The sequence below is a fragment of the Triturus cristatus genome, chromosome 1_1 (assembly GCF_964204655.1).
Source record: "Triturus cristatus chromosome 1_1, aTriCri1.1, whole genome shotgun sequence".
NCBI lineage: Eukaryota > Metazoa > Chordata > Amphibia > Caudata > Salamandridae > Triturus > Triturus cristatus.
The window spans coordinates 75989995-76003710 of NC_140579.1; the positions used below are offsets into that span (position 1 = coordinate 75989995).

General features: G+C 47.5%; 1 pseudogene across 1 annotated transcript in view; it reads right to left on the reverse strand.

Annotated features, from left to right (window-relative positions):
- The window catches only part of LOC146869484 (E3 ubiquitin-protein ligase TRIM39-like), a 127631-nt pseudogene that overhangs the window by 56063 nt on the left and 57852 nt on the right, over positions 1–13716 (reverse strand). The window contains exons 3-4 of the transcript XR_014959965.1: positions 8510–8740; positions 234–256 (exon numbers count right to left, since the gene is read on the reverse strand). The product of XR_014959965.1 is annotated as an E3 ubiquitin-protein ligase TRIM39-like (transcript). The remainder of the gene's footprint in view (positions 1–233; positions 257–8509; positions 8741–13716) is intronic.

Here is a 13716-nt window from a genome sequence, read left to right on the forward strand (position 1 = left end):
GGAGGGAATTTACTAAAGAATGAGGGCTGAATATGGCTTTAATGACATTTCAATGATGTTGGGAAGCATTGAAGAGATGTTTTGAAGAATGGCATCATAGTTAGGAAATTTTAAATGAGATTTTACACAACTCTGAATTGAGGAAAACCGGAGGAGCTCAGTGGTGGTATTTACACAAAGCAGCAGCGAGACCTGCTCCTTACACAGAGAGGAGAATAATAAACCAGCCTTACCTGCTTAGGGTGCTCCTGACATCCTGCAAAACAGAGAAACAAACACAGAGAAATCAATTTCTATGGGGAGATGCTACAGTTATGGCAGTATTTTTAGGAATGAAACTTTTCTATCTATGGTTAAAAAAACAGTGACTGGGGCACATGACAGCACATTCTGTGGTATCACATGACATAGCACAGAATGTGATATTCTGAATGAGGTCACATGACATAGCAGACAATGATATTCTAAATGGCAATGAAATAGAGAAGTGCCATTCTGAATGGAGTCACAAAATATAACACATTCTGATTTTCTGAATGGAGTCACTTGACACATTGTATGATGTTCTCAACAGGGTCACATGCATGGACATCATTTAGGGATTGCCAGGGGTCTCGGCTGTGACTCCTGGCTTGTCCCTTCAGACCCCTGGCACTGCTTGTGTGGCCCTTGGCCTCAGAGGTAGCAAACTGAGTACCAAGAAGACAGAGGCTGCCCGCCCTTAGTCGTGCTCCACCTTCGTTTCCTGCCAATTCTTTATTACACTAATAGTGAATCACTATTAGTGTAAAAAATAAAAAAAATGAGGCACCAGGTTCTAGAGTAAGAACTTTAGTGGCAGATGTCTTAAGTAAAAACATGTTTTAAACGTTTGTAGTGTGCGTGCTGCTGGAGAGAGTGTGTCTGTGTGAAAGAGAATGTGTTTCAGTGTATTTCTGTATGTGGAAGCATGAGAGTGTGTGAGTGAGGGGTAGTGAGTGAGAGCCACTAAAAGGCAGTGAGTGAGTGTAAGTGAGATTGAGTGTAGGTGAGTATGAGTGAGTCAGAATGAGCGACAATAAGAGCGAGTGCACATGACTGAAAAAGCATGAGTAAGAGGGAATCTGAATGTGTGTAAATGAAGGAGAGAGAATGAGTGAGTGAGTGTGTGCGAGAATGACGGAGTTAGAGCAAGTGAGTATGAGTGTGTGTTGGAGTCAGAGTAAGAATGAGTGAGAGTGAGTTAGAGTGAGTGAGAATAAATGAGTGCAAGTGAGATTTAATGATGGAGTGCGAGTAAGAATGAGTGTGAGAATGTGATGTTATGCTTGCTAGTCTGCCATTGGCCCTTACATACTGAAGGTAATTCGTGGCTTAGAGGGGCCCATGGAATAATTCTACCCCTGGCATACTGGAGCCAATTGTTAGCATGACAGGCAACTGTGAAAACTATTGCTTCTGGCATGCTGGAGGGAATTCTTGGCATAATGGAAACCAACTAAGTAATCCTGGCACACTTGAGGCAATTCTTTGGCCTAGGGGCACCCGTGGTAAAATGCTGGCAGTAGCTCATTCGAGATGCTTCTTGGCATAAGGGAGGAAAACCATGAGACAGGAGGGGAGGGCAACAATTACAAAATTCTAGTTCTGATGTAATTTCACCCAGTGGTGGTTTCTCTATGGGGGTGTCAGGGCATCGCCCCCCTGTAATTGTTACCCTTTGGCCCCAAAAATGCATTTAGAAGGTTTATATTCCTGGCCGGGGTGCTTTTATTTCAGCCACGGACCAGGTGCACATTGTAGGCAGTAAACTTTTAATTTATGAGTGGGTGGGGGTGGGGCATCATTATAGACAGCACCGGAAGAGCGTATGGGTCTGAAGACATGCAAGTGTGAATGTCGGGTTGTAAGGGTATCTTCCCACAACCAACCCGAAAGGCGCACAAAAGGCCTCTCCTAACAACACAACGTTAGAGAGCCGAGGATCACAGCCGCAGCCTCCCTGGTCTCTTAAGGAGCGCTGACTTAGCCTACTCCAGCCAATCCTGATGCTGCTCTTATGCTGTGGAGCAGCGCCTGGATTGGCTCAAGAGGTGAGGAGTAGGCCTAGTCATGGAGGAAGCATTGGGGTGGGAGGTTTGGCTTTACAGTAGAACATGGCCAATCAGAGTATGCCTTTATTATAAAGCCATGCAGGGATTGGTCATTTTCTACCCCTTGCTTCCTTTCCTTCATTCGCTCTACTGATCCCGCCTCATCATGCCCAGCCCCGGGAGTAGCAATGACGAGGGTGAGGGGCATGGAAGTAGCGGTTATTATAATAAACAATTTTACAGGATTGTTTTCTTAATATGTTTAACAAGACAGTAAATTAACCTGGTAAACAGACAAAAGGGATACACTAGCAGACATTCAGAATATGGTAAACAAGCATTGGCATAGCCAATAGGTCTCGCCTTTGGGACCTTATAAGTGTTTAGCCATGCAACAGTTGCATAACTAAATACTTTTAAGGTCCCAAAAGCAAGACCTATAGGCTATGCAAAGCGGCCCTGCGGCCAAGAAAATGAAAGTGATCGCGATAGCGATCACGATCAAACCTCAAAGCGGCCGTGGGGCCGCGAAAGTGAAAGTAATCGCGGTAAAGCTCAGCGTGCACGCCCGCGCACATGCACTGTAGCTCTAGGCTAGCCGGGTAGCACTTTTTGGAGCCCTCTCAATAAGTCTCGCCAGACCAGCGCATGCTCTGGGTTAGGCGAGACCTAAAAACATCATGAAAATGGTCCATAAAATTAAAGGGTGTAGAGAGTAGTAAACTAAGGATCAGTGAAAGATAAAATCACAAGGGGAAGTCAAATGAGTGAGCCACAAAAATGTACATTTTCTTGTTTGAGGACTGACACCAAGTGGTAAAATGTAGAGGTCATCATTTAAGTGTAACCATGCAACCTTGGAGACGATCGAAGAAGGCCATGCGATGTAATACAGTGCAACTTAAAGGATGGTAAACTTTCAGAATAATAAGCAAGTGTCCCCTGGCCTTATTTTGGTTCATTAATGTAGGACTTCAGGATAGTAAATATTTTAAAGTATTAAGCAAGCATCCTGTGGTCGTATGTTAGCTAATTTTTTATTAAATTACTTTCTAGAATTATGTGGGAGCAAATCCAGAAACATTTAATGTCTCGATTGGCAAAGCTTTTTCTGCACCTTAATGTGATGGCTGCATGAAGGCAGTTGGAAATTGGGTCACTTGTCATAGTGCAGTCTAGGAATGGTGGAGGTCATGCAAAGATTCTATACGGTTCGAAGGAACCGATTATAATTGTCTGAGCCATAAGATATGATAACACCACAAACAGACCCTTATTACGTGTGGTGCCTGGGTGAGTGATGTGCAAGGTGAGCTGTGCGAGTGCAGAGAAAGCTTGGCACCTGAGTGAGGGCAGAGAGAGTATCTGTTTGAGAGTAGGGTGAATTTTGAGTCTGCCTGTGCATTATGCTAAGTTCAGGAGGGTACCATTTGCACCCTTTAGAAAAAACGTAATACGCTTTCTAAAAATGTATTGAGAGAGAGAGAGAGAGAGAACCTGTCGCACCTACTCTTTTAACTCAGGCTTTCTTGCTGCGTTAGCTTGAGTTATAATCAAGATGAACCGTGTCCCCCCACCACTTTGAAAATTCACCAACCCAAGGTATGTGATGGCATCAATTGCAAATTTCTGACACTGGGACATTGTAGGTAATATGTGACAAAATGCAGGTACTGGCACAATGGAGGTGATTTTTGACCTGAGGGGGCATCCATAGTAAATTCTGAAAACAATAGGGTGAACACCTTGGGAGGGTCAGGTTTCAATGGCTTGACACACCTTGAAAGTACATCAATATAAACGAGGGCCCTCTCAGAACTGCTGGCTTTTAAATAAACGTATGTGAAAATTGTTAGTTTTATAACCTAGTAGCCTCCATTTTTTAAAAACATTTTTCAGTGGGAGAACGTCTGCCCCAACTCCCACTCCCCCCACCCCTGGTACACAAAAGGAAATCGGGCTCACTGCAATTCAGGGCAAGTATTACTTCCCACCACTTTCAAAGATCAGGCTACAACCCTAATATAGATGGTTTCTAAAATGGCCATTGCTCTGTGTTGTGTAATACTAACCATGCAGTTAACACAGAACTTCAGTGATGTCAAATATTGTAATGTCTTCAGCGTTAAGGTCATGTGACACAACTTCCTGGAGACATTTAGGGTCAAGGGTCATATCACTTCATTAAGGTCAAAGAGTGTGTGATGTCACTTCCGCTAGCCCTGGCACACCGTCCCTGGTCACATGACCAGTTCCAGAGAAGGAGCTCTTGAATATTAATCTACATCTAAAAATACTAGGACAAATATTAGTGAGAAACCCAGGACACTGTGCCAGGTGTCTCTCTGAACAGTGTCTAGACCCACAAAGCACTGATGGAGACAGATATTTCAGTTCCAGAGCTGGGATCCCCGTGTGCTGGCTTCCTTATAGGTGAGGAAAGGGTCCTCACCTGAAATAGAGAATAACTCTAAGAGAGAATATAAACTATAAAAGAAATAATTGTGAAGCACTTTAAGATTGATGTTTACAACTGTGAACCCCGTGTGCGCTGTAGTTGCTATATTGATTCACAACAAATGACTACACCTCGAGGACCACTCTCAGAGAACCAGCATTTGTGATATAAAACTCTGACATATTGAACCTAAAACACGATTTACATCATGATTCAGAATGTGTCAAAGAAAATATCTTTCAAGTAAACATTGAATTTTTATATATAAAAAAAATATTGTTTGTTATTTACATGTTTCTCTGGAATTGTACGATCTTTGAGGGTGCTGCTCCCCACATCTGTATATTGTCTATTGATAGACAGTATAGTTACTGACTTAGTGGGTGGTAGCAAGCAGAGGACCACTATTATCTGATAACCCAAACAAATAGGACAGTTTGAGGTTTATCAACAGGTCATGGGCCATCATCCTCGACTGACACAAGAGGTTCATCAACAGGTCAGGAGTCACCTTTCTGTAATTACGAGAGAGGCTCCATCAAAGATCACAGAAGAGCATCCTAGAATGAGACGCGAGGTCAGATCAATGGTCAGGGTCCACCATTCTAGCAGGAGGTAAGAGTAGCCCTCTCTCGTAAGAAGGATGAGCCCCCCCTGGATTGCAGGTCTTACCGCTCGCATTTCATATCTCAACACCGACACAAAACTATATGACAAGCTTTTAGCTACATTGGTGGTGGGCTTGAGTCCTAAATTAGTCACCCAGGGAAACAAAGGTTTATTATCTATCATTTTCCTAAAAGCAGACATGGCATTTGAACATGTGTTTAGACTGACTGGTAAATTACGTGTTTGAACCAACATTGACAGGTAATGGTCATTAAAAACTAATTTAACTTACACGGTTTGTGGGACCAGGGAGGGATACTGCCTGTCGCCCTCAGAGGGATGCTCTCCGTCGCCCCCCTCAGAGGGATGCTCTCTGTCGCCCCCCTCAGAGGGATGCTCTCTGTCGCCCCCCTCAGAGGGATGCTCTCCGTCGCCCCCCCTCAGAGGGATGCTCTCCGTCGCCCCCCTCAGAGGGATGCTCTCCGTCACCCTCATCTAGTGCCCTTTACATGCAGCTGTTTCTCAGGAAGCTTCTTTGCTGTAAACTAATCAACCTATTTGAGCAGAGCATCACTGTTAAAGTAACAGTACATGACCACATTAAGGAGGTTTATACCGCTAATCCCACCCTAAGGCATACTGGTGAGGAATTCAATTTGCCGTTCAGGGTTTCACGACAATCGAGTTATAAATCAAATTTCTTTGCTGCCGGGCAGCAATTTGCAGGCATGCATGTCGCACACACTGTAATATAAACAAGTGTTACCTCTAATATAAAATTGTCACTCTTCTTCAAATTAAAGAGTTTTCTGTGACAATCTCCATCTTTATCTCGAGTGAAAAAAGAAAGAACCCAGCAAGCTTGCCATTACCCATTCCAAATGTCTACTTATATAGCTGTTACCCCCAAGAAGAGATCGGTGCATGCAAATGTAAGGGGCCACCTGCATCAGGAGAAAAGTAACTGCTTTAGAACAGATATTTTCAAACTTCTTAGAAAGGGAGGAATTTGTTTTTTTTCCAAATTCTGAGATTTTGGCTCGGATTTTTTCCCATTTTACTCCTTGGTTTCCATATGTTAATTACTGTCATTGCAATTGCTTGGTGTGTTGCATTAACCTGTATATAACACTGTAAGAGGTCACCGTACATTCTACTATTGGTATTTTGAATTGGGCTTTCACCATAAAGTAGGACGATGTAAATTAACCATCTCTGTGGATTGTATGCACATGCAGTCACAGTGCATTGACTCAGCCAGGAGATAATGGGTGTCTCACTTATACATTTAATGCTGAACACAACAGGAGTATTTCACTCCCTTCTTCTGTTTTATTTACCAAACAGTTTCTCCTACTGCTCGGACAGAGTCGCCCCTATCAAGCCTGACAAGACCAGGAGATCCACCAAACAAGCCATCTGGTATACACCAGAACTCAGGACCATGAAACATGACTGCAAGTACCTAGAAAAACATTGGCGCATCAGAAAAGATCCTACAGACCGAGTCACCTTCACGTCAGCCCTCAACAAATACCATCAACGCCAGAAAGACAAGAAAAGATGCGCTCTCGTGGACTGCATCAAAGCCAGTTTCAACCACAGCAAGGAACTCTTTAACATCGCCAGAGAGCCCTCTTGCCCTTCAGCCACCGAGAATACCATCTCCCCTTCCAAGGGTCTTCACAACACCCTGGCTGACTACTTCCACAACAAGATATCCACCATCCACAGCAGCTTTGAACCCCAACCCACCGACCTATACAGCCTCCTCATGACAACTGACCCCCACACACAACCACCTGCTCACCGTATGGAAACTGCTTACCACACAGAGCACCACAGCCATCATGAACTCCATCTACTCTGGAGCATCCACGGACCCTTGCCCCCACTACCTTTTCAACCTCGACAGCAAGGAAATCAGCTGCAAACTCGCCTCCATTCTTAACGCATTCTTCAACACAGCCACCTTTCCCGATCATTGGAAACATGCAGAGGTCAGACCCGTCCTCAAGAAACCCTCCGCCGACCCTACAGAACTCAAGAACTACTGCCCCATCTCTCTGCTCCCCAAAACAGCCAAAACACTCGAGAAGGCGATCAATCCCCAACTCACTGAACACCAGGAGAGCAACAATCCACTGGACTTCTCCCAAACCAGATTTCACCCCAACCACAGCAGCCCTGATCGCAGCCACTATGGACGTCAGGTCTTGCCTCGACTGCGGGGAGACAGGAGCCCTTATTCTACTCGACCTCTAAGTAGCGTTCAACACCGTATCATACCACACCCATATCAAAACTCTCAAATGGATCACATCCTTCCACACAGGACGAACCCAAAAGATCCACCAACCACCCTTCACTTCGGGACCCAAGAGCATCATCTGCAGCGTACTCCAAGGCAGATCAATCAGCCCCACACTGTTCAACACACATATTGGGCGACATCGTCAGAACCCATGGCCTCAACATCATATCCTATGCAAACGACACCCAGCTCATCCTCTCACTCACAGAAGACTCCTCCCCCACCAGGACCAACTTCCAAAACTGCATGACGAGCATCGCCGACTGGATGGAGACCAGCTGCATGAAGCTCAACACGGAAAAGACAGAAGTGCTCATTTTGGAAACAGCTCCTTCGCATGGAACCACACCTGAGAGCCCTCTGAACTCAGACCCACAACGACAGACCATGTCTGCAACCTCGGGATCATACAGGACAGCTAACTCACCATGAAACACCAGATCAAATTAGGCTCCTCTGCACGATTCCTCACCCTTCATATGCTCCGAAAGATCTTCAGATGGATCCAAGTCAACACCAGGAAAGCCGTAACTCAAGCCCTGGTCCCCAGCTGGCTGGACTACGGCAACGCACTCTATGCAGGACTCACCACCCACCTCACGAAGAGACTCCAGACAGTACAGAACTCAGCCGCCAGACTTATCCCGGACTTCCCCAGGAGGACCCACATCATCCCCCACCTCAGGAACCTTCATTGGCTCTCCATCCAGAAAAGATGACAATTCAAGATGTTGACCGAAGCTTACAAGGCCATCCATGACCAAGGACCAGCATACATCAACCACCACCTTTACTTCCACCAACCCTCCAGACACCTGCCCTTCACCTCCCTTGCGCTCACACTCTGCATCCGCCAAAGCAACAGTGGAGGATGTTCCTTCTCCTACCTCACTGCAAAATCCTGGAACGACCTCCCCCGAACCTATGAACCTCATCCTCTCTCCCTGAATTCAGAAAAGGACTCAAGACTGATCCCAGCAAGAACCCAGCACCTGGATACCCTCAGGGATGATTAGCCGTGCTCTACAAATCCAAGTTGATTGATTGATATCTCACCTTCAGGAGTTCCCATGCTGGCTCCTCACACCACTTTTCTATTGCCGTTATCAGGGCATTGAGAGAGGTGATGTGATTGGACAGTCTGGTGATATTTGCATTTTCTACCATGGTAATTTTCTTCTCCATCTCCTCCAGTCTTCTGTGAAGTGTTTGCTCATATTCTTTCAGGAGCTGCTGCAGTGTTTCAAACTCAGATTCAATTTTCTTCTTCTCAGTTCTTAACTTGTTCTGTCAAACAAAAAAAACAAAAGCTGTTTAGATATTAAAAAGCTTCCTACACGCCGTCCCTGGAGAGGGAGTCCAGGGAGAGGGTGGACGGGCTGATAGCTTGTCCAAAAAAACCAAACCAAAACAAAAAAAAACACACACAGAACACTGACGTGCTTCTCCCAATTTCTGACATGCATTCTCTTACTACATTCCCTTTTACAGTCTTCTGTCCTACTTCCACTCCTACCATCCCCCTTCCCTCAGACACCTCACAAACTGTGGAGAGGTCAGAATTTGTGAAGCTGCAGAGAAGCTCAATCCATGGAGTGAGTACAAGGAAGAAAATCACCCGTAGGCAGAGACAGTCAAAGACCCTGAGACAGGCTGAGTGGCAAGACTGGCTTAAGTCAATTGTGAGTCAATGTCACGGACATTAGAGAATATAAATGAGGGAGGGGAGGGGGGGGGGGGGGGGGGACAGGAAGTTGAAGCGCTTGGGATGGAAAAGAGGATATATATGGAGTGCCGGCTGCCCCTGTCCTGCCAGAACACTGGATGTGGTCCCCCCAGAAGGAGATGCTGAGGGGGTATCCTACTATGTCCGTCACTCAGAGTGAGGGGGAGTCAATGATGAGGTAATTTCATGTTTAAAATCATAAAGCTTATGTGTATTTTGTTATTGAGTGGAGAATTATCAGATAAATCATTGTAACTACCGGTTTCGGCAGGTAATTCACAAGTTCAAATTCCTATAGAAGTTGGGAGAAGAGGTTGGTTCGATATCTTGTCCTATCCTAAGATAGGATGCTGTGTGTTGTCAGGTGAGGTATGTCACACTGTAACTTAGGGAAGGAGCTTGTGTGTTATCAGGTGAGGTAAAACACACGGTCTCTTAGAGCGGTAGCCTGTGTGTTTTCAGGTGAAGTATGACACACTGTAGCTTGGAACAAGACCCTGTGTGTTATCAGGTGAGTTATGTCACACTGTGAGCTAGAGCGGGAGCCTGTGTGTAATTAGGTGAGGTATGTCACGATAGTTTATTGTAGGATCAAGTGTGTTATCGTGTGAGGTGTGTTACACTGTAGCTTAGGACCCTGTGTGTTAACCGGTAATATGTCACATTATGGCTTAGAGCAGGAGTCTGTGTGTTATCAAGTGTTATGTCACACTAGCTTATAGCAGGACACTTTGTGTTATCAGGGGAGGTATGTCACATGGTGGTCTAGAGCAGGAGCCTGTGTCTTACCAGGTGAGGTATGTTAAACTGTAATATATTGTAGGATCCTGTGCGTTTTCAGGTGAGGTATGTACCACTGTAACTTAGGAGCCTGTGTGTTATCAGGTAAGGTATGTCTCATTCCAGCAGGAATAGTAGGGTTTCAGCAGTGGAGAGAGGTGTTTCCCTCTGCCATCACCAAGAAGGAAGGATACAGAAGTTCTGTAGAGTCCTCACTCCTGTTAGAGAGTTCTGCTCCTGTGCAGTGTCACTCGTATACAAGTAGAGGGTTGTGATCCTGAGATGTGTCACTAGTATACAGGTAGCAGGTTGTGCTCTTGTATGTGTCACTAGTATACAGGTAGTAGATTGTGCTGTCACTAGTAGAGAGGCAGAGGGTCGTACTCCTGTGTTGTGTCACTAGTATACGGGTAGAGGGTTGTGCTCCTCTACTGTGTCACTACTATATAGGTAGAGGAGTGTGCTCCTGTGCTGTGTCACAAATATATAGGTTGAGGATTGAGCTCCTGTATGTGTGACTAGTATACAGGTAGAGGTTTGTGCTCAGAGGTTTGTGCTCCTGTTCTGTGTCACTAGTATACATGTAGCAGGTTGTGCTCCTGTATGTGTCACTAATATACAGGTGGAATGTTGTGCTCCTATAGATGTCACTAGTATACAGGTAGAGGATTGTGCTCTTGTGCTCCTCCTGTGTTGTGCCACTAGTATAAACAGAGGGTTGTGCTCCTGTGAAGTTTCACTTGTATTGAACAAGTTACTAACCTTCGGTAACGATGTATCTGTAAGAAACATTAGTTAGTTAGATTCCTCACCTTAGAATATCCCCAGGCGTCAGACTGGATCCGGAAGATTTTTCGTCAGCAATACCCCTTGCGCGTCGCTAGGCGTCGTCTGCAGCTCCGCGTCAGTCGTCGGCGTCGTGCGCCGGAATGACGTCGGAGTACTTAGACGCCGCCCTCGCGCGCTGACGTCAGTTCTTGTACATAGCTTTCCGCGCCAGGAACGCAGAGCCATGCAAAGACCGACACTGGTGCCAAAAATAAAATCTAGGGGCCTGAAAAGGATAACCTTAACCCTAGATGTCAGTTCGCAGAACGGGGAGGATGGGTGGGTCGGTGAGGAATCTAACTAACTAATGTTTCTTACAGATACATCGTTACCGAAGGTAAGTAACTTGTTCATCTGAAAGAAACACGTTAGTTAGATTCCTCACCTTAGAACAGATACCCAAGCAATACCATCCCCGGTGGTGGGTCTGCGAACCAAGATCACACCAGAAAGTCCTGGAGGACAGAACGGCCAAAGAAGCCATCCCTCCGGACTTGGCTGTCAAGGCAATAATGCCTGACAAACGTGTGTAGCGAAGCCCACGTCGCCGCCTGACAGATGTCCTGCAAAGGGACACCCCGTCCCAAAGCAGTAGTAGCCGCTGTGGCCCGAGTAGAATGGGCGCGCAGCCCAACAGGAGGGTCCTTTTTTGCCAAGGAATAACAAATTTTGATGCACAAAACGACCCACCGAGAGATGGTTCGTTTGTGCACAGCTTTCCCCTTCTTAGCACCCACGTATCCAACAAAAAGTTGGTCGTCCACCCGGAACTGCTTCGTGCGGTCCAGATAAAAGGAGAGCGCACGATTTGAGTCCAGACGGTGGAGCCTCTCTTCCTCTTTGGAAGGATGCGGAAAGAAGGTGGGCAAGGTGACAGACTGCCCAAGATGAAAGGGGGTCACCACTTTCGGAAGAAAGGAGGGACGAGGCCGAAGGACAACCTTGTCCGGATGAACAGAGAGAAAAGGAGGCTTTGAAGATAAAGCCTGGAGCTCACTCACCCGTCTAGCCGAGGTGATGGCTACCAGAAAAGCAGTCTTAAGCGTCAGCAGACGAAGAGGACAATTATGAAGAGGCTCAAAGGGAGCGCACATTAGAAATGTGAGAACAAGATTCAAGTCCCACTGAGGCATTACAAAAGGGACAGGAGGGAACGTGTGAGTAATGCCTTTTAGAAAGCGTGTAACTACAGGGGACTTGAAAAGAGAAGGCTGATCAGGAAGCCGCAAGAAGGCAGAGATGGCAGCAAGATAACCTTTCAAGGTGCCCAGGACAGAGCCCTGCTGGGCCAAAGAAAGAAGAAAGAGGAGAACCTCAGAAAGAGGGGCGGAAAGGGGATCCACAGCCTTTGCTGTGCACCATGCCACAAATTTGTTCCACTGGCAGGCGTATACCATCTTTGTGGAGGGACGCCTGGCTGCCAGAATGATATCACAGACTTCAGGAGGCAAGTCAAATGGCATCAACTGCCGCCGCTCAATCTCCACGCATGGAGGTGGAGGCTGGACAGGTTCGGGTGGAGGACCGTCCCCTGCTGCTGCGACAGAAGATCCTCCCGAAGGGGCAGACGCATCGGAGGATCGGTCAACATACTGAGTAGCTCGGGATACCAGTACCTTCGTGCCCAATCCGGAGCCACCAAGATGACTTGGGCCCGGTCGTGCCTGATCTTCTTCAGCACTCTGGGCAGAAGTGGTATAGGCGGAAAGGCGTACAACAAACCGCAACTCCACTCGTGACGAAAAGCGTCGCCGAGCGAGTGCCGCCTTGGAAATTCCAACGCGCAGAACTGCTGACATTGCGCGTCCTCTTCGGTGGCGAATAGATCTAACCAAGGCTCTCCCCACTGCTGAAAGAGACCTTGCGCCACTTCAGAGTTCAGACGCCATTCGTGATCCATCATGCACCGGCGGCTGAGTTTGTCTGCTCTGGCGTTCAGAGAGCCCGCCAGATGTTGAACCACTAGGGTGACGCCCTGGTGTTCCAGCCACGTCCAGAGGCGCAGAGCCTCCTGACAAAGGGTCCATGACCCCACCCCGCCCTGTTTGTTGCAATACCACATGGCGGTGGTGTTGTCCGTGAACACCTGCATGACACTTCCCCTCACAGAGGGAAGGAAGGCTTTCAGTGCAAGTCGGATCGCTCTCAACTCCAACAGGTTGATGTGGAGGCGAGACTCCGCCGGAGACCAGAGGCTTCTGATCTCCGCCTCTCCCATATGGCCACCCCAACCCAGGAGGGACGCATCCGTCACTACGACATGCTCCGGCTGGGGAAGGGAGAGGCTCTTGCCCGTGGCCCAATCGCGGTCCGTGAGCCACCACTGCAACTGCCGTGCAGTGCCCTCCGAAATCAAGACATGGTCGGACAGGTTGCCGTGATGCTGGGCCCACTGAAACTTCAGGTCCCACTGCAGAGCCCGCATGCGCCGCCTGGCGTGATGCACTAGCAGGATGCAGGAGGCCATCAGCCCCAGAAGCCGCAACACTAGCCTGACCGAAACCCAGGATAGCGGCCGAAAGATGGGAATCAGGGCCTGAATATCCCGGACCCGCTGTTCCGGCGGATAGACCCGGAACTGCGCCGAATCGAGAACCTCTCCGATAAAGAAGAGCTTCTGAGAGGGACACAGGTGTGACTTCGGCACGTTGATGGAAAACCCCAGCAAATGCAGGAGATCCGCCGTAGTCTGGAGGTGGGAAGACGACTGCCTGGGGCGAGCCCGCCTTCAACAACCAGTCGTCGAGATAGGGGAAGACTGGAACCCCTGATCTGCGCAGATGAGCTGCGACCACCGCCATCACCTTCGTGAACACCCGAGGGGCACTGGTGAGGCCGAAGGGGAGCACGGTAAACTGAAAGTGCTCCTGACCCACCGTGAACCGCAGGTAACGCCGGTGGGCCGGCAGGACGGGGATGTGGAAATATG